This window comes from Aegilops tauschii, chromosome 4 (genome assembly GCF_002575655.3).
Source record: "Aegilops tauschii subsp. strangulata cultivar AL8/78 chromosome 4, Aet v6.0, whole genome shotgun sequence".
Classification (NCBI taxonomy): Eukaryota; Viridiplantae; Streptophyta; class Magnoliopsida; order Poales; family Poaceae; genus Aegilops; species Aegilops tauschii.
Genome location: NC_053038.3, coordinates 290,954,200 through 290,974,316, shown reverse-complemented (window position 1 = coordinate 290,974,316; position 20,117 = coordinate 290,954,200). Strand labels below are relative to the sequence as shown.

Here is a 20,117-nt window from a genome sequence, read left to right as displayed (position 1 = left end):
GCAAAAGGGATACTTCATGAAACAGCAAATCATTTGCTGCTCTAGTGAAGAATCCCAAGGTTGAACCCAAACCCGAGACTAAGTGCTTCTGTAATGAGGGGAACGGTCACTGAAGCAGAACTACCCTAGATACTTGGTAGATGAGAAGGCAGGCAAGGTCGACAGAAGTATATTGGATATACATTATATGAATGTGTACTTTACTAGTACTCCTAACAGCACCAGGGTATTAGATACCTGTTCGGTTGCTAAGTGTTAGTAACTCGAAATAAAAGCTGCGGAATAAACGGAGACTAGTAAAGGTGAGATGACGATATGTGTTGGAAGTGTTTCCAAGGTTGATATGATCAAGCATCGCATGCTCCCTCTACCATCGAGATTGGTGTTAAATCTAAATAATTGTTATTTGGTGTTGGTGTTGAGCATAAACATGATTGGATTATGTTTATCGCAATACGGTTATTCATTTAAGGAGAATAATGGTTACTCTGTTTATTTGAATAATACCTTCAATGGTCTTGCACCTAAAATGAATCTCGATCGCAGTGATACACATGTTCGTGCCAAAAGATATAAAATAGTAATGATAGTACCACATACTTGTGGCACTGCCATTTGAGTCATATTTGTATAGAACACATGAAGAAGCTCCATGTAGATGGATCTTTGGACTCACTCGTTTTTGAAAAGATTGAGACATGCGAACCATGTCTATTGGTATATATGCATGAAGAAACTCCATGCAGATGGATCGTTTGGACTCACTTGATTTTGAATCACTTGAGACATGCAAATCATACCACATGGGAAAGATGACTGAAAGGCCTCGTTTTCAGTAAGATGGAGCAAGAGAGCAGCTTGTTGGAAGTAATGCATTTTGATGTATGCAGTCCAATGAGTGCTGAGGCATGCAGTGGATATCGTTATGTTCTTACTTCACAGATGATTTGAGTAGATGCTGAGAATATTTACTTGATGAAACACAAGTCTGAATTATTGAAAGGTTCAAGTAATTTTAGAGTGAAGTTGAAGATCGTTGTGACAAGAGGATAAAATGTCTATGATATGATCATAGAGATATCTGAGTTACGAGTTTTGGCACACAAATAAGACATTGTGGAAAGTGTTTCACAATTAATACCGCCTGGAACACCACAGTGTGATGGTGTGTCCGAACATCATAACTGCACCCTATTGGATATGGTGCATACCATGATGTCTCTTATCGAATTACCATTATCGTTTATGGGTTAGGCATTAGAGACAACCGCATTCACTTTAAATAGGGCACCACGCAATTCCGTTGAGACGACACCGTTTAGAGAAACCTAAGTTGTCGTTTCTTAAAAGTTTGGGGCTGCGATGCTTATGTGAAAAGTTTCAAGCTGATAAGCTCGAACCCAAAGCGGATAAATGCATCTTCATAGAATACCCAAAACAGTTGGGTATACCTCCTATTTCAGATCTGGAAGCAAAAGTAATTGCTTCTATAAACAAGTCCTTTCTCGAGGAAAAGTTTCTCTCGAAAGAATTGAGTGGGAGGATGGTGGAGACTTGATAAGGTTATTGAACCGTCACTTCAACTAGTGTGTAGCAGGACACAGGAAGTTGTTCCTGTGGCACATACACCAATTGAAGTGGAAGCTTATGATAGTGATCATGAAACTTCGGATCAAGTCACTACCAAACCTCGTAGGACGACGAGGATGCGTACTACTTCAGAGTAATGCGTGATCCTGTCTTGGAAGTCATGTTGCTAGATAACAGTGAACCTACGAGCTATGGAGAAGCGATGGTGGGCCCATATTCCGACAAATGGTTAGAAGCCATGAAATCCGAGATAGGATCCATGTATCAGAACAAAGCATGGACTTTGGTGAACTTGCCCAATGATCGGCAAGCCATTGAGATAAATGGATCTTTAAGAAGAAGACGGACATGGATGGTAATGTTACCGTCTATGAAGCTCGACTTGTGGCAAAGTGTATTTTCACAAGTTCAAGGAGTTGACTACAATGAGATTTTCTCATCCGTAGCGATGCTTAAGTCCATCGGAATCATGTTAGCATTAGCTGCATTTATGAAATCTGGCAGATGGATGTCAAAACAAGTTTCCTTACCAGTTTTTGTAAGGAAAGGTTGTATGTGATACAATCAGAAAGGTTTTATCGATCCTAAGGATACTGAAAGGTATGCTAGCTCCAGCGATCCTTCCATGGACTGGAGCAAGCATCTCGGAGTCAGAATATACGCTTTGATGGAGTGATCACAGTTTTTGGGTTTATACAAGGTTTGTTAGAAACTTGTATTTACAATAAAGTGAGTGGGAGCGCTACAACATTTCTGATAAGTATATGTGAATGACATATTGTTGATCCGAAATGATGTAGAATTTCTGGAAAGCATAAAGGGTTGTTTGAAAGGAGTTTTTCAAAGGAAGACCTGGATAAAGCTGCTTACATATTGGGCATCAAGATCTATAGAGATAGATCAAGACGCCTGATGATACTTTCAAAGAACGCGCACCTTGACATGATTTTGAAAGAAGTTCAAAATAGATCAGCAAAGAAGGAGTTCTTGGCTGTGTTACAAGGTGTGAGTATTGAGTAAGACTCAAGACCTGACCACAGCAGAAGAGAAAGAAAGGACGAATGTCGTCCCCTATGCTTTAGACATAGGCTCTACAGTATGCTATGCTGTGTACCGCACATGAAGTGTGCCTTGCCATGAGTTGGTCAAGGGGTACAATAGTGATCCGGGAATGGATCACATGACAGCGGTCGAACTTATCCTTAGTATCTAGTGGACTAAGGAATTTTCTCGATTATGGAGGTGAAAAGGAGTTCGTCGTAAAGGGTTACGTCGAGGCGAACTTTGACACTAATCCGGATGACTCTGAGTAGTAAACCGGATTCGTATAGTAGAGAAGTTATTTGAAATGGCTCCAAGTAGCGCGTGGTAGCATCCACAAGATGACATAGATATTCGTAAAGCACACACGGATCTGAAAGGTTCAGACCCGTTGACTAATAACCTCTCTCACAAGCATAACATGATCAAACCAGAACTCATTGAGTGGTAATCACATAGTGATGTGAACTAGATTGTTGACTCTAGTAAACTCTTTGGATGTTGGTCACATGGTGATGTGACCTGTGAGTGTTAATCACATGGTGATGTGAACTAGATTATTGACTCTAGTGCAAGTGGGAGACTGTTGGAAATATGCCCTAGAGGGAATAATAAATTGGTTATTATTATATTTCCTTGTTCATGATAATCGTTTATTATCCATGCTAGAATTGTATTAATAGGAAACTCAGATACATGTGTGGATACATAGACAACACCATGTCCCTAGTAAGCCTCTAGTTGACTAGCTCGTTGATCAATAGATGGTTACGGTTTCCTGACCATGGACATTGGATGTCGTTGATAACGGGATCACATCATTAGGAGAATGATGTGATGGACAAGACCCAATCCTAAGCCTAGCACAAGATCGTGTAGTTCATTTGCTAAGAGCTTTTCGAATGTCAAGTATCATTTCCTTAGACCATGAGATTGTGCAACTCCCGGATACCGTAGGAATGCTTTGGGTGTACCAAACGTCACAACGTAACTGGGTGGCTATAAAGGTGCACTACAGGTATCTCCGAAAGTGTCTGTTGGGTTGGCACGAATCGAGACTGGGATTTGTCACTCCGTGTAAACGGAGAGGTATCTCTGGGCCCACTCGGTAGGACATCATCATAATGTGCACAATGTGACCAAGGAGTTGATCACGGGATGATGTGTTATGGAACGAGTAAAGAGACTTGCCGGTAACGAGATTGAACAAGGTATCGGGATACCGACGATCGAATCTCGGGGAAGTACTATACCGGTAGACAAAGGGAATTGTATACGGGACTGATTGAATCCTCGACATCGTGGTTCATCCAATGAGATCATCGAGGAGCATGTGGGAGCCAACATGGGTATCCAGATCCCGCTGTTGGTTATTGACCGGAGAGTCGTCTCGGTCATGTCTGCATGTCTCCCGAACCCGTAGGGTCTACACACTTAAGGTTCGGTGACGCTAGGGTTATAGAGATATTAGTATGCGGTAACCCGAAAGTTGTTCGGAGTCCCGGATGAGATCCCGGACGTCACGAGGAGTTCCGGAATGGTCCGGAGGTGAAGATTTATAATTGGGAAGTCTTATTTTGGTCGCCGGAAAAGTTCGCACTTTATCGGTATTGTACCGGGAGTGCCGAAAGGGGTCCGGGGGTCCACCAAGGGGGTCCACCAGCCCTGGGGGCCACATGGGCTGTAGGGGTGTGCGCCTTGGCCTATATGGGCCAAGGGCACCAGCCCCAAGAGTCCCATGCACCAAGAGATAAGGGAAAGGGAGAGTCCTAAAGGGGGAAGGCACCTCCGAGGTGCCTTGGGGAGGATGGACTCCTCCCTTGCCGCACCCTTCCTTGGAGGAAGGGCCAAGGCTGCGCCCCCCCCCCCTCTCCCTTGGCCATATATATAGTGGGGGGAGGGAGGGCAGCAACAGCTAAGCCCTGGCGCCTCCCTCTCCCTCCCGTGACACATCTCCCTCCTCCCGCAGCGCTTGGCGAAGCCCTGTTGGAATCCCCCTACTTCCACCACCACGCCGTCGTGCTGCTGGATCTCCATCAACCTCTCCTCCCCCCTTGCTGGATCAAGAAGGAGGAGACATCGCTGCTCTGTACGTGTGTTGAACGCGGAGGTGCCATCCGTTCGGCGCTAGGATCATCGGTGATTTGGATCACGACGAGTACGACTCCATCAACCCCGTTCTCTTGAACGCTTCCGCTCACGATCTACAAGGGTATGTAGATGCACTCCTTCCCTCTTGTTGCTAGTAAACTCCATAGATTGATCTTGGTGATGCGTAGAAAATTTTGAATTTCTGCTACGTTCCCCAACAGTAGGGCCTTCACGAAGATCTGCATGCCGCTACGCAGGCGCCTGCTGAGTTGGCCTGGAAGCTGCATGTTGCCACACAGGTGCCTGCCCAGCTGGTTTGGGTTGGCAGCTGCATGCGAATGGCGGTGGAGACTTGGCTGGTGCGGGCCTGGCAGTGGTCCTGCTGGCGTCTTCGGCGAGAGCCTTGCCGGGGGGCCCGGCAAGGGTCTTGCCGGGGGGCCCGGCAAGGGTCTTTCCGTGGCGTGCTGTCGTCCCCGGCAAGAATCTTGCCGGGGGGTCTCATGGCTCTCCTCGGCAAGGATCTTGTCGAGGGTCGTTGTCTTCTGATCTTCATCTGATCTTGAATATGTCTTCACAAAGATCTGCATGCCACCACGGAGGTGCCTCCCGAGCCTTGGCCCTACGTGGCTGATGGTGTTGGGGGCGTGGGCTCAGGGTGGCTCGCCCTGTTGGTGTTTGGGCGTGCTGCCCCGGCAAGAGTCTTGCCGGGGCTGCTGAGGCAGTCCCTGGCAAGGGTCTTGCCAGGGGAAACTGCTCCGCCCCTCTGCTTCTTTGCATTCTTGGTCTTGGCGTTGCTCTGGCTGTCTTGGGCTTCGGTTTTGCCTTGGTTTACCTCCCCTGTTCTGCTTGGTGTGACCGCGGGCGTGGCTCCGACTGCTCGTGCATAGGTAAAGGGGTACAAAGGTGTGCCCCTTCTTTTGTACACCGACACAAGGTCACTGAACCCGCAAGTTGATCACCAAAACATACATCAAGTAGATCACGTGAATATCCCATTGTCACCACAGATAAGCACATAAAAGACATACATCAAGTGTTCTCAAATCCTTAAAGACTCAATCCGATAAGATAACCTCAAAGGGAAAACTCAATCCATTACAAGAGAGTAGAGGGGGAGAAACATCATAAGATCGAACTATAATAGCAAAGCTCGCGATACATCAAGATCATGCCGAATCAAGAACACGAGAGAGAGAGATATATATATCAAACACATAGCTACTGGTACATACCCTCAGCCCCGAGGGTGAACTACTCCCTCCTCGTCATGGAGAGCGCCAGGATGATGAAGATGGCCACCGGTGAGGGATCCCCCCTCCGGCAGGGTGCCGGAACAGGGTCCCGATTGGTTTTTGGTGGCTACAGAGGCTCGCGGCGGCGGAACTCCCGATCTAGGTTATTTTCTAGAGGTTTCTATATTAATAGGATTTTTTGCGTAGGCCTCACGTCAGGGGGGTCTCCGAGTCATCCACAAGATAGGGGGGCGCGCCCAGGGGGGCAGGGCACGCCCCCCACCCTCGTGGACGGCCCAGGACTCTTCTGGCCCAACTCTTTTATGCCGGGGGCTACTTTTGGTCCATAAAAATCGTCAAAAATTGGCACGTCAATTGGACTCCGTTTGGTATTCCTTTTCTGTAAAACTCAAAAACAAGGGAAAAAACAGAAAACTGGCACTGGGCTCTAGGTTAATAGGTTAGTCCCCAAAATCATATAAAATAGCATATAAATGCATATAAAACATCCTAGATGGATAATATAATAGCATGGAACAATCAAAAATTATAGATACAATGGAGACGTATCACCGGGCAGCTAGTGGTGTGAGACTAAGTGGTGCATTTAATGCACCCTGACAGCCCGCAGAGTTAGGTATGATAGCACTATTTATTATCATATCAATGGGTAATGACTGTGTTTCCACTTTGGTGACCCCTTAATCTATAAAAGGAGGCCCATGGCAATCGTAGGAGGGGGTTGGAGGGTTGGAAACTTGACAAACCCAAGCCACCACACGCTTGTGGTCACCGTAGCCCTGAGGCAGGCCTTGCCGGGCAAGTGTACCACGCACCACCACGCTCATTTCCACCATCAATCCACCAAAGCAGGTCTCACGCCCAATATGCGACTCTATCCTAAAGGAAATCGAAGGTCCTGCCAAGGATAGAAGCACATATTGGAGACGCTTTTGCAAGGTGGATATCATTACATCGTACCATTACATAATAGTTGGGGATACATACAATGGCATACCAATGCCGCATAAATACATCAAACACCATACATGAGAACAACATCCGACTACAGATGAAACACAAACAGAAGCTCAAATGACATCCACCCTGCTAGCCCAGGCTGCCGACCAGGAACCTAACCCAAGATCGGCGAAGGAGAAGAAGAACTCCAAACAAGTAAACATCACTCTCGCGTCATGATCATCACATTACCTGTACCTGCAACTGTTGTTGTAGTAATCTGTGAGCCACGAGGACTCAGCAATCCCATTACCATGGGTATCACGACTAGCAAAGCTTAATGGGTATGGAAAGGATAAGTGGTGAGGTTGCAGCAAGCGACTAAGCATGTATGGTGGCTAACTTACGAGTACAAGAGTAAGATGAGAAACTACGCAAACGGTCGCAAACTAGTAATGATCAATAAGTGATCCTGAACTACTTACGTTCAAACATAACCCAACCGTGTTCTCCTCTCGAACTTTCCCGGAAAGAGACAGTCATAGTTACGCAACGCGGTTGGTGTATTTTAATAGAGTTTACTTCGAGTCCTCTACAACCAGATATTAACAAATTCCCATCTACCACATAACCGCGGGCATGGCTTTCGAAAGTTTAAACCCTGCAGGGGTGTCCCAACTTAGCCCATGACAAGCTCACGATCCGCGGAGACAATCCTCCATCGCGGGACCCTCCGATCAGACTCGGAATCCCGGTGCACAAGACATTTCGACAATGGTAAAACTAATACAGCAAGACCTCCCGGCGTGTCGACACCCTGATAGTAGCCGCGCGTATCTAGTCTCAGGCCATGTCCGGATTGGCTAAGTTTCCGGCTGGCACACCCGTTGGTGGCCCCGGCTACTACCGTTTGGGACCAACACCATCAGCGTTGGCCCCTCCCTGTATGTAGAAAAGAATCCTCGGGTTCATGACACCCTATGCCAATTAATTATTTAGCTCAATATTATTATGGCAAATATTAAAACCAATGTTGGGCCTTGCTGGAAGATTTTTATTCAAAGCAAACTATCAAGAGGGCCCATACCCCTCACCATGTTAGGGACGCAAAATCAAGAAACATAACAACGGTATGACGGAAACTAGGACAGCAAGAGTGGAACAAAACACCAGGCATAAGGCCGAGTCTTCCACCCTTTACCAAGTATATAGATGCGTTAATTAAATAAGAGATATTGTGATATCACATGATATCCATGATATCCAACATGGAACAACCAGCAACTGCAACTGCAACTAACAACGCTATAAGAGGGGCTGAGCAAAGCGGTAACATAGCCAAACAACGGTTTGCTAGGATGGTGGAAAAAGGTTAGAGGCTATCATGGCATATTGGGAGGCTTGATAAACAAGTGGTAGGTGGCGCGACATAGCGATAGCATCGAGTCAACTAGCAAGGCAAAGATAGTAGTGAGTGAGGGAGTCCTGGATTAGGGGGTCCTCGGACAGCCGGACTATATACTTTGGTCGGACTGTTGGACTATGAAGATACAAGATTGAAGACTTCGTCCCGTGTCCGGGTGGGACTCTCCTTTGCGTGGAAGGCAAGCTTGGCAATTCGGATATGTAGATCTCCTCCCTTGTAACCGACTCTGTGTAACCCTAGCCCCCTCCGGTGTCTATATAAACCGGAGGGTTTAGTCCGTAGGACAACAACAATCATAATCATAGGCTAGCTTCTAGGGTTTAGCCTCTACGATATCGTGGTAGATCAACTCTTGTAATACTCATATCATCAAGATCAATCAAGCAGGAAGTAGGGTATTACCTCCATCGAGAGGGCCCAAACCTGGGTAAACATTGTGTCCCCCGCCTCCTATTACCATTAGCCTGAAACGCACAGTTCGGGACCCCCTACCCGAGATCCGCCGGTTTTGACACCGACATTGGTGCTTTCATTGAGAGTTCCACTGTGCCGTCACGATAAAGGCTTGATGGCTCCTTCGATCATCGGCAACGATGCGATCCAGGGTGAGGTTTTTCTCCCCGGACAGATCTTCGTATTCGACGACATTGTACTGCGGGCCAACTCGCTTGGCCATCTGGAGCAGATCGATAGCTACGCCCCTGGCCATCAGGTCAGGTTTGGAAGCTTGAACTATGCTGCCGACATCCGCGGAGACTTGATCTACGACGGATTCGAGCCCATGTCAGGTGCGCCGCACGGTCACGACCAGCATGACTTAGCCCTGCCGTCGGATGGTGTTCGGGAGATCACACCTACGGCTACTCCGGCCCTCAATCCGGAGCAGATCGTGCCATCCGAGGACGGGTGGATGGACCCCGCCATGGAGGCCGCACACTTAGCGGCGATAGAGCTGAATACTGACTTCACCTCCTATGAGACCTGTGTCATCGGACCCTTGGATTCGTCCTCGGCCACAGGCTCTGAACCGCTTGCGTCCGTGCCTATCGAATCTGATTGGGCACCGATCATGGAGTTTACCTCCGTGGATATCTTTCAGCACTCGCCCTTGGGCAACGTGCTAAATTCATTGAGGTCTCTCTCCCTGTCAGGAGAACCTTGGCCGAACTATGTCCGGCTTGAGTGGGAAGCGGACGACGAAGAAATTTGTTCCCCACCCACCACCCACTTAATAGCCACTGTCGACGACTTAACCGACATGCTTGATTTCGGCTCCAAAGACATCGACGGTATGGATGACGATGCAGGAGAAGAACAGGAACCACCGCCCACAGGGCGCTGGACAGCCACCTCATCATATGATATATATATGGTGGACACCCCCAAAGAAAGTGATGGCAATAAGGTAACGGAGGATAATCCCCTCGAGAAGCAATCTAATCACCGGCGTCATCGGCGCCGCTCTAAGCCCCGCCATGGCAAAAGTAGCGAGACCGGCACAAGAGACAATAACGCTACGGATAGTGCCGAAGACGAAGACAATCCCCCCCAGCCGGGCTTCGAGCGGGAGGATGGGCAAGCTAGCCCTAAGGAACAGGCGACAGACGGAGAACCAGAGGATGACAATTACATGCCCCTCTCCGAAGACGAGGTGAGCCTCGGCGACGAAGAATTCATCGTGCCTGAGGATCTCGTCGAGCAGGAGCGCTTCAAGCGCCGGCTTATAGCCATAGCAAAAAGCCTGAAGAAAAAGCAGCAGCAGCTTCAAGTTGATCAAGATCTACTAGCGGATAGATGGACCGAGGTCCTGCCAGCCGAGGAATACGAACTCGAGCGCCCAACCAAAAGTTACCCAAAGTGCAGGTTGCTACCCCAACTCGAGGAGGAAGCATTAAAACCTACACTACCAGCGTATGATGCGGCAGACGGGCCACCTCGTGGACGAGACAAAGCGGCGTATCAGCCCGAAGTCCAGCCCGCACCATGTCGCCAGTCAACAACACCAAGGCCCGGGGCTACACGTAGGACCTGCGAGACGTATTGGAAAACAAAACAGGACAGTCAAGATCGATCTACGGATCACGGGGGCGCGACCCAACGCGTGACGATGACCGTCACGCCGCATATACTAAAAACAAATCCGGACGGGCCAAATACAACAGACCAGACTTATTTGAACTGCGTCGCGATGTAGCCCGGCATAGAGGCGCCGCACACCCCCTATGCTTCACTGATGAAGTAATGGATCATGAATTCCCAGAAGGGTTTAAACCAGTGAACATTGAATCATATGATGGTACTACAGACCCCCACGGTATGGATAGAGGATTTCTTCCTCCACATTCACATGGCCCGCGGGGATGATCTACACGCCATCAAGTATCTCCCACTAAAACTCAAAGGGCCGGCTCGGCATTGGCTGAATAGCTTGCCGGCAAACTCCATCGGAAGTTGGGAGAACCTGGCAGACGCATTACTGGACAACTTCCAGGGCACTTATGTGCGACCACCAGATGCTGATGATTTAAGTCACATAACCCAACAGCCCGGAGAGTCGGCCAGGAAATTCTGGACTCGATTCCTAACTAAAAAGAACCAAATTGTCAACTGTCCAGATGCCGAAGCCCTAGCGGCCTTTAAACATAACATCTGTGACGAGTGGCTTGCCCGACATCTCGGCCAAGAGAAGCCAAAATCCATGGCAGCCCTCACGACACTCATGACCCGCTTTTGCGCGGGCGAGGGTAGCTGGTTGGCCCGTAGCAACAACACAGCAAGCAATCCTGGCACATCAGAGGCCAGAGATAGCAACGGCAAATCCCGACACAACAAACACAAGCGTCGCAAAAATGGTGATAACGCCGAAGACACGGCAGTCAATGCCGGATTCAGTGGCTCTAAATTCGGTCAGCGGAAAAAGCCATTCAAAAATGACAATTCGGGCCCGTCCAGTCTGGACCGCATACTCGACCGTCCATGCCAAATTCATGGCACCCCAGGAACACCAGCCAATCATACAACAAAGAATGCTGGGTCTTCAAACAAGCCGGCAGTTCAGGTGCCGAAAACAAGGAGAAGGGGTCCCAAAGCGATGATGGCGACGAGGAGCCCAGATCACTGAATACAGGAGGGCAAATGAAATTTCCCCCGCAAATCAAAACGGTCAACGTGGTAAACGCCACCCACATTCCCAACCTGGAATGGATGCGCACCCTTAGGGATGTCGACTTAACGAAACCAGTCGCCCCACAATATATACTAGGGCCAATCACCTTCAACCACACGGATCGTCCGGTTAATACCAATCAGGGCAATTCAGCCGCACTAGTCCTCGACCCAATAATTGACGGGTTCCACCTCACACGAGTCCTTATGGACGGAGGCAGCAGTCTAAACCTGCTTTACCAGGACACAGTGCGCAAGATGGGTATCGATCATTCGATGATCAAGCCCGCTAAAGCCATCTTCAAAGGTATTATACCAGGTGTGGAGGCCAGCTGTACAGGCTCCATCGCCCTTGAGGTAGTCTTCGGATCACCGGACAATTACCGTGCCGAAGATTTAATCTTCGACATCGCCCTTTTCGCAGCGATTATCAGGCACTGCTCGGACGAACCGCATTCGCTCGATTCAATGCGGTGCCACATTATGCCTACCGTAAGCTCAAGATGCCTGATCCGCACGGCGTCATCACGGTTAATGGCAAGGCCGAACTCCCCCTCGGTGCCAAAGAGTATACCGCTGCTTTAACAGCACAAGCAACGAGTGGCACCTTTCAATCAAACCTCGAGCTGACGGTCAAGCTCCCGGACACTGTCAAAGGAGTCCGAACTACTTCGCGGCAGGATAGCCCGGCTCGTCCAGAGCTCAATTAAACACTCCGGCAAAGCCAGCACAGGCCACATACTGCGGCTCAACCGCTCTGTGGCATACAAACATTTCTTGCATTTTCTTTATAGGTTCATTTTTGCCCAGGCCAGAATCGGCGATATGGAAACAGCTCGAACGCGCAAGGGAACCCTTAGATATTCCCCTCGATGACCATCCGACTGCACTCCGGATCCGCACACAGCTTCTTCCCGCCCGGTCTTAGTATGTTTCGCAGTCATTTTCTCTTTTTATTACATTACACATACTCATACGCATCGACGTATTATTCAAGTACAACATGTGGATTTATATGACGCTTATCTACTGTTATCTCTTATTTAAACTCTTTTGTCAAATGGCATCCGTACACCGCGATATGCCTTAATATGCTAGGGGCTTCGTTTTACCCATAATACGGCAATAAAGTCCGAACACCTTCATGGTAGTTCGGCACCCCGAACTTACAGCATTATATGCATCAGCTCTGAATCATGTCTTGGGTCAAATGTTGGGTTTGCCCGGCTCCCATGTTTTGCTGCCTTACGTTCAGCTATATCGGCTAAGGCGGCACAGGGAGAACTACTGCGATTGTGTCCCGGTTCTTCCGGACGAGCACCTCAGTAGAGAAAGCCGAAAAATGACTGTCATGATACGGCGAGAGCTGGTCAGCTGTTCGAGAGGTTGTAAAATCTTTAAGGATTCCTCCCGCATAATGCCATAACCAATGCAGCGTGCGATGGATCGGCTTTTCTTCCGATCAGGTGCTTATAGAGCCCCTCGTGCGGTCTTCCGAACACCAAGGGCTGCGCCTACCTTCCTTTTCTAAAGCTCCTATGGCTAAGTGAGAGTGATAAAGCCCTATAGTCCGATTGCCTGGTTCGTTGTGCAGAACACCTCCTTCGAAGGACCCAAAACTGGGATAAAGAGTGTTCAGGTTTATCACGAACACCCCCATACTTCCTACGTGGGGGCAAAAGCCGACGACTGGCCAACTCTCAGGATTAATATATAAAACGGCCGCGCAGGAGGATAAACTTTCATATAACAGGCGATAAATAATAGAAATGACCTTGTTCAACATTACAAAAGACAACATGATTGTATTCATGGAAATATAATGTCCTTGGTGCATTGCTCCGCCGCAAGGCGGGATCCTTTCAAGACACTTTCATAATATAACTCGGGCTTGCGGTGCTCCTTTCCCTCCGGCGGTCCCTCGGTCACCAGCTTTTCAGCATCCATCTTCCCCCAGTGCACCTTTGCGCGGGCGAAGGCCATTCACGCACCCTCTATATAGACCGACCGCTTCATGACGTCCAGTCCAGGGCAGGCACTCACAAGCCGCTTCACGAGCCTGAAGTAGCTGCTTGGAATCAGCTCAGCGGGCCATAGCCGGATAATCAAATCCTTCATGGCTAGCTCGGCCGCCTTATGCAGTTCGATCAGCTGCTTCAGTTGATCGGCAAAAGGCACCGGATAATTTGGTGCCAGATACTGCGACTAGAAGAGCTTATCCACAGTGTTCCTTTCTTCGGCTCGGTAGAATTGTGTGGCATCACATATGTTGCATGGCAGCTCCGCAAATGCCCCTAGAGAAATCCGAACTCAAGATTAGAAACATGATTTTCTCCCCAAATACTTGCTTTACATGGAAAAAGCCTTACCCGACGCGATCTTCCTCGCCTCTTGGATCTCCTACAGGGCAACTTGGGTTTCCCCCTGGGCATCGCATGCGGCCTGATGAGCCTTGGTAAGTTCGGATTCTTTCTCCGTTAGACTCTGCTCCAAGGCCTCGCATCTTTTCACGACCTCTTGAAGCTCTTGCTCAGCTTCAATAACCCTGGCCTCGTGCTTCTCACGAAGAGCCAGCTCTGCGACTGCCTTTCTCTCAGCCTCGACCACAACCTTCTTAAGATCCTCGACTTCGGTCACCGCCCCTGGCGCAAATCATGAAACATATTTTAAACTCATTTGCACTGAACGTGAGCAAGGTTTGTGCATACCTTGTTTATCCTTTAACTACCTTTTCAACTGGACCAATTCTTCTGTGGCCCGCTCCAGACTTTGATTTAGTCCGGAGACTTCCGCAGTATGAGAGGCGGCAGTCGCTACAGATGCCTGTTTATAAAAGAAGAGAGGCAAATGTCATCAAGTGAGTCTCCTGCGAACATGGATTTGATCCTCTGTCCGGTTCTTTCTCTCACCGAACAGTGTATCAGGGGCTACTATCTATACTGTGACACTCTTCGAAACCTCATATAACATACCTCAAAGCCTCTTATAAGGCTAATACAGGCTTCATTCAGTCCACTCTCCGCAGACTAAATCTTCTCAATCACCGCACCCATAAGGGCACGGTGTTCATCGACGATGGAGGCGCTTTTCAGCGCCGCCAATAAAGTATCCAGCACCTCTGGTTGGACAGAGGTTGCCGGTGGAACAGGTACACCCCCTCTAACCGAGGGAGACCGCCTGCCTGATTCTGGAACCATATTGGTCTCCGGAATTGCGTCCGGCTGGGGGTCGAGTTCAAGATGGCTCCCGCCGACGACGCCCATGGGAGCCTTCTCTCCCATGTGTCCGGCCCCTGAAGTTTGACCTCCTGGCGCCACCTTTGCAATCTTTCCCCCCCCCCTCCTTGGCCTGGGTCCTCCTGGGACGAAGCCTCGGGGTCATTCACATATTTGGGGGAAGGGGCCTTTGGGGGTGTCCCGCTCTCCATAGCATCCGAGCCTAGCAAATCCTCCGACGAGGATTGCTCGGCGCGGGACCTTGCCGGACTTCAAAAAGTATGGCCCAGATTAAAATATTATGCCATGATGAGTCTGGACACATAAACGTGTTCAGATTTTGTATACTCACGAGTTCACCAGGGGCTGAGCCCTGGGATCCCACTCCGGGCTGCTATCAGCGGCGGTGGACTCCTCTGGAAGTGTAGTTTTTCCCTTCTTAGGCGACTCGGCCTCCAAGGATGTGGAGGCTGTCCTTTTCTTTCTCCCCCCCCCCCCCCGCTGGGGATACGTCTTCCTCCTCCTCGTCCTCTTCGGAGGAAGAATGGGCATTGGAGTCTTCGGATATCGTGTTCGAGGCGCCACGGTGATGGAGGCCGCCCCTGGTCTTCTTGGCTCTTTCTCGGCCTTCTTCTTCGGCGCCTTGTAGGGCGCCGGGACCAGCATCTTCGTTAGAAGTGGGTCGGCCAGTTCTTCAGGTAGCGGGGCCGGACAGTAGATCCGCCCCGCCTTCTTCGTCCAGCCCTAGGAGAGTTGTGGAAAACACATTAAGCGTTTCCCTTGGGTTATGCGAATAAAACTTATAATGGCTTACCGAACTTGCGGGGCGGGACAGGTGGTACCCGCGGTCCTCGGCTGAGTCCGGCCATAATTTGCCGAACTTAAAAAGCACCTTCTAGATGTCTTTGTGTGAGGAGACAAAGAGCTCTCGCAGGGTCTGGTGCTTGGCCGGGTCGAATTCCCATAAATTGCAAGCCCGGTGTTGACAAGGAAGGATCCAGCGAACCAACATCACCTGGACTACATTGACAAGTTTGATATTCTTGTCTTCCATATCCTTGACGCGCGTCTGGAGCGCTGACAGCTCGTTGGACGAAGACCAATCCAGGCCCTTCTTGGGCCAGGACGTAAGCCGCAGGGGGCTCTGGATCGGAATTCAGGAGCAGCGGCCCATCTTGTGTCGCGCGGCTCAGTGATGTAAAACCACTACTGTTGCCACCCTTTGACGGAATCAGTAAAAGTACCTGTTGGCCATGTGATGTTGGGCATCTTTCTCACCATGGCGCCTCCGCACTCGGCGTGCTCACCGCCCACTACCTTGGGCTTCACATTAAAGATCTTCAGCCATAAGCCGAAGTGAGGTGAGATGCGGAGGAAGGCCTCGCACACGACGATGAACGTCGAGATGTTGAGGAAGGAATTGGGGGATAGATCATGAAAATCGATCCCATAGTAATACATAATGCCGCGAACGAATGGGTGGAGGGGAAACCCCAGCCCGCGGACAAAATGAGGAAGGAAAACAACCCTCTCGTGGGGTTCCGGAGTAGGGACGATCTGTCCTGCCGTCGGGAGACGGTGGCTGATTTTCTGGGCCAGATACCCGGCCTCCCGAAGCTTTTTGATATCCTTCTCCCGGACGGTAGAGGCCATCCACTTGCCTCCTGCTCCGGATCCAGACATTTTCGGAAGGCCTTTGTGGGCAGAGAAGACGAATGCTTAGGCGCTGGGGCTCGAGCGAAGGGAAATGGATAAGCAGAAGAGGAAGGCGTGGGTGAAAAGGGGGAGTCCTTATCTCCTTATAAAGGCGGCAGGAATCCAGCGCCTCCCCACTTGCCCGGTAAACTCGCTTATTCCCTAAGCGTCGCGCTGAAGACGCGGCTGGGTTACCCATACCCATATTGATGAGAATCTCGAGATAAGGGGACACGATCTCTGCTTCGATAAGACATGCCCATAAAACCGCCTCGCGACATGCGCAGTAGCTGGTTAGGGAGAACGGTTTGAATAAAGACCGGGTCGTGGCGTGATTTCACGTTAGGAAAAGTTGTCAGCGGATTAGATTTGTGGAATATTATACTCTCTACGGTGGTATGTGGAATTTTTATTGCAGAGCCGGACACGATCCTTGTGTTCAAAATCTTCTATGGAGTATTCGGAGAGGGAACCCGCCTTGCAATGCCGAAGACAATCTGCGCGCCGGACTCATCATCATTGAAGCCTAGTTCAGGGGCTACTGAGGGAGTCCTGGATTAGGGGGTCCTCGGACAGCCGGACTATATACTTTGGCCGGACTGTTGGACTATGAAGATACAAGATTGAAGACTTCGTCTCGTGTCCGGGTGGGACTCTCCTTTGCGTGGAAGGCAAGCTTGGCAATTCAGATATGTAGGTCTCCTCCCTTGTAACCGACTCTGTGTAACCCTAGCCCCCTCCGGTGTCTATATAAACCGGAGGGTTTAGTCCATAGGACAACAACAATCATAATCATAGGCTAGCTTCTAGGTTTTAGCCTCTACGATCTCGTGGTAGATCAACTCTTGTAATACTCATATCATCAGATCAATCAAGCAGGAAGTAGAGTATTACCTCCATCGAGAGGGCCCGGACCTGGGTAAACATTGTGTCCCCCGCCTCCCGTTACCATTAGCCTGAGACGCACAGTTTGGGACCCCCTAGCCATGATCCGCCGGTTTGGACACCGACAGTGAGATCCAAGGTGACGGTCATCTTGCCTAAAATCCCACTAGGAAGAAGATCGGATCCATGAAGAAGACGAACGGGCATAGTCGAACGGATCCTCACAATCGCAACGTAACCGGAACTATCAAGGAGAAGCGCAACCGGAAAGAAGCAAATGACAAGGTAAACAACCAGCATAAACATGGCATGATGCAGAACCAAATATGATGCATGTTCGGTTTAACGAGGCATGGCATGGCAAAGTGCAACAAACAATACTAAATTAAGTGGAGCTCAATATGCAACTCGTTGCATATTGACGAAACACCACATTCAAGTTATTTAGTTCGCTCTCGTTTATGTACCCAGCAATATTAAATGTTGTTAAACATGGTAATAGGTGAAGCATATGTAAACTACACAATCTAAACAATTTAAATGGGGCCGAAAACAACAAACAACAAATCCAGAAAATCCCCATGTACATATTTTGGAAAATGGTCCTGTTCCACCTAAACCATATTTTAGAGTTGTTATAAACAGCAAAAGTAAGTGCATCATGTTAAACTATGCATTTTTCTATCCCATTTACATACAAAGTTTATTAAATTCGGAGCTACGGTTAATTAGTTATGAAATAAACCATTTTAACATGACATTTATACAAATTAATGCAAACAGCAAGTTTCAACATTTTTTTAACATGGATGAAAGTAGCATATTATGAAACTAGATGAAATTCTAAGCATTTTACATATATAAAACATTTTAATCCGATGCCCGGTTTGTGAGATATTAAATGCATGATCATGAAGGACTTTTGTGTAAAACCGTAAATCCAGGGATAATAGCTAAAATCGCTGGACAGGGAAAAAAACATGCTGGGCTGAAACGGGAATAGTGCAGTGGGCGCTCACCATGGGCAAGCCCAGCCGGTGGAGGTGGGGAGCTGGGCCGCGGTCAACGAGCGAAGGGGAGGCGGGCCGTCAGGCGAAGGAGGCCGCAGAAGTTGGCGCTAGGCTGAGCGGCGCGAGATGTGGCCCGGCCATGGTCAACGCGAGGCGAGCGAGCTGCTCCTTCTCGTTACTAAAGAATAGAGGCAGCTGCAGGTTCATGGTGACGCAGAAGGTGGCATCACCGAAGGTCCTGGCGCCGGGGTCGGCGGGAACCGACCGGAATGGGGCGGATTCGGCGGCTAGGCGGCGGAGCAGAGGAGATCCGGTCCAGATCGGGGCAGGGGCGCGAACTTGATGGGCGGCTATGGTGCTGTTGTCTGAAGAAAAAGACAGAACATTCAGAGGGGAGAACAGGGAAAGGAAGAAGGGAGAGACGGAGATGGCAGGGCATGGCGACCTGCGGGGTCCGTTGGTGCGGCCAGGCATGCGCGAGGAGGAGGCATCGGGCGCGCTGGCGACTTGCTGGTCGGGTGCTGGTCATGGCAGAGGCTCGGGGCAGGGAACCTCCAACGGAGCCATGACCGCGGAGACATGGCTGAAGGCGGTGGGGTCCTGGATCCGATCGAGATGGGGAAGGGCGGCCGGCATGGTCATCTCCTCATGGACCCAAGGCGAGGGTGAAGCAGAGCTTGGGGAGGCCGTGGCGTGGTGCTTTCCTCCTGTAGAGAAAGAAACGGGGGAGAGAGATGAGAAGTGAGAGAGAGGAGCAGAGGAGGAAAGAAAAGGAGCAGGGACGGCGCTCATCTGCTGGGTGCGCCCGCGACGATCGAGGAGCTCGGGAGTCGAGGATGCGAGAGTTGCTGCTGCTGCTGCCGGCGGCAGGGAGCCTCGGCTCAATGAGGAGAAGGAGCTCGGGCGCGGGATGGGGAAGATCGAGCTGGCAGAGGAAGGAGGAGGCGCTCGGCTGGCCGTGATTTGGTTGGGTGGCACTAAAATTGAGGAGGAGGCGGCGCTGGCTGGGTGAATCAAGGGGATCGAGAGGGATCCCGAGGAAGAAGGTGGCGGCGCTAGGGTAGGATCCCTAGAAATTAGGTGGTATGTCTAGATTAGGTTAGGGGTCTATATATAGGAAGGGTCTAGTTTGAGGTAGATTTTTGGTCATCCGATCGAAATCGGGCGGTTCAGAATAAATAGCTTAGGGGGGTCCAACAAATAACCAAAAATGTTTTAGGGATGTTTGAGGATGATCCGAACCCATCTGTCACGACTGCCCGGGACAGGTTTGGGACAGCTTTCGAACGCGCGCGAGGGGTTTGACAAAAGGCCATGGAGACAAGGGGGTTTGATGGGATCAGGAGAGAGAGAGAGAGAAGAGAGCGGTCCGGTTTATCTAAGAGAAGGTCAACAAACAAGAAAGAAGCGACAACTACGAGCAGATGCAAGTTTTATGAAAACAAGCAGATGCAATGCTCATGATGTCATGATGAAATGCAACAAAGAAATAAACACACAGCTGACACACAAAACATGGAAGGCGTCTGGAGCATCAGTCTCGGGGTGTCACAACACTCCTCAACTTACAAGAGATCTCGCCCCGAGGTCTAGGGATGGCACCGGAGAGAAGCGGAAGAGCAAGAGGTAAAACAAAGTTGCTTCTTTGACAAATGAGCGAAACCAGGAACCTTGATAGGTTGAAACTTGAAGAAATGACATGACGGAGATAACAAAATTGAAAACACTCCGTTAGACAAGAGGAACAAAGAATACGACAAGAACAAAGAGGCTGAAGGGATAAGATAGGCTTTGAAACCATTCTGGT

The 20,117-nt window shown here is 49.6% G+C and overlaps 1 long non-coding RNA gene across 2 annotated transcripts; it reads right to left on the bottom strand.

Annotated features, from left to right (window-relative positions):
• Positions 1-6,339: 6,339 nt before the first annotated feature.
• On the bottom strand, positions 6,340-19,382 carry LOC109768768 (uncharacterized). Of its 2 annotated transcripts, XR_012182017.1 has the most exons (5): positions 19,107-19,382; positions 18,756-19,017; positions 18,320-18,675; positions 17,310-17,544; positions 6,340-7,178 (listed from the first exon to the last, which is right to left on the bottom strand). It is a non-coding gene; the product is annotated as an uncharacterized lncRNA (long non-coding RNA). The 2 variants fall into 2 exon arrangements; XR_012182016.1 differs by having other exon boundaries at positions 18,756-19,376.
• Between the last annotated feature and the right edge of the window lie 735 nt (positions 19,383-20,117).